Consider the following 1216-nt stretch of genomic DNA (forward strand, 5'->3'; position numbering starts at 1 on the left):
TTGTGTACCCTGCATGGTTTGTCCCTCAGTCATGGTCCGAGTACTCTGAGAAGTCATAGGAGTATACAGGATGAAGATAAGCAATGTGAAGACTGCGAGCCAAGCTTGTTCTCCCACAGCGTGGAATGGGACTGAGCGTCATGGGCCAAGGGCCTAGGCTCCCATATGCCACTAGGACAGAGCTGAGGGAGAGCAACCTCCCCCAGGTATCCCCATTGAGTTACCATTAACATTACACATTACAATTCAAATGAACTAACTTCTGATCACAGGCAGCAGGCCACAGCCAACCCAAACTTGTTGCAACTTCAGCGCATGTGTAGTTTTCCATAGGAAACGTTCTGCTTCGGTTCAAGTTAAGGATTTTCACATAATCGCACCACATTATCTTTTTTTAAAGTTACTAAAACGTCTTTTTCCTGCAGTTGTGCTAGAGTAGTGTTCTATTTTCACATATTTTAACTCGCTTCTCCAGGTTAGCTCAAGTGAAGAGATTAATGATTCGACACAATGTGCCTGATGTTGAGCTGTGTACACATTCTGACCTAGCGAATGTAGTTTACCAGACAGGTGAGCCGTCCTGATTTAGACGCAGTACTATGACAAGTCTCTTAGTTTGACCATAACTAGACTATCCGGCCCCGTACTATAAATATTTTGTATGCGCTGGGGTCTTTAGTGAAACGGTTTGAAGCTGGTGGCAAACTGGCAATCAAGGTAACCCGGGGAAATGAAATGGCTCAATGTCATACTAGGAAAAATGAACAGCATTGTCGTGGAAACCTCTGCCAAAATAAAATCAGTCCAACGATAAGAGAAAACAATTCATTTAAAGCCCTTTTCTCATAAAAGGATAGCTAAAGCTATTCCTAGCTCAGAGAACTGCTATTATATGTGGAACAATAAATAAGACTAAAAAAACAACTTGCTTAACGTACACCAGAGTGCAGTATACTATGACTTTTGCCATCTAAAACTTTGGCACAGACGAGGTACTCCTCCTAGTGGAGAGGAAATTACCGTAACAAAACTGTCATTGCATATTTTGCAGGGTCACCCTCAGACAAGGATCATTCACATGTTACAGTACACACCAAATCAATTTAACACGTCTCCTCAATCCAAGCATTATCTGTACCGCCCACATCCTCCCTGCTCTACTCATCTGCTCCTTGTACTACCACACACAAACACGCTTTCCCACACAAACACAGAC

General features: G+C 42.9%; 1 non-coding gene across 1 annotated transcript; it reads right to left on the reverse strand.

Annotated features, from left to right (window-relative positions):
- LOC146856485 (small nucleolar RNA SNORA73 family) lies at nucleotides 1–219 on the reverse strand. The gene has a single exon (XR_014959045.1). It is a non-coding gene; the product is annotated as a small nucleolar RNA SNORA73 family (small nucleolar RNA).
- Between the last annotated feature and the right edge of the window lie 997 nt (nucleotides 220–1216).

The sequence above is a fragment of the Triturus cristatus genome, chromosome 4_1, assembly GCF_964204655.1.
Source record: "Triturus cristatus chromosome 4_1, aTriCri1.1, whole genome shotgun sequence".
NCBI classification, from domain to species: domain Eukaryota; kingdom Metazoa; phylum Chordata; class Amphibia; order Caudata; family Salamandridae; genus Triturus; species Triturus cristatus.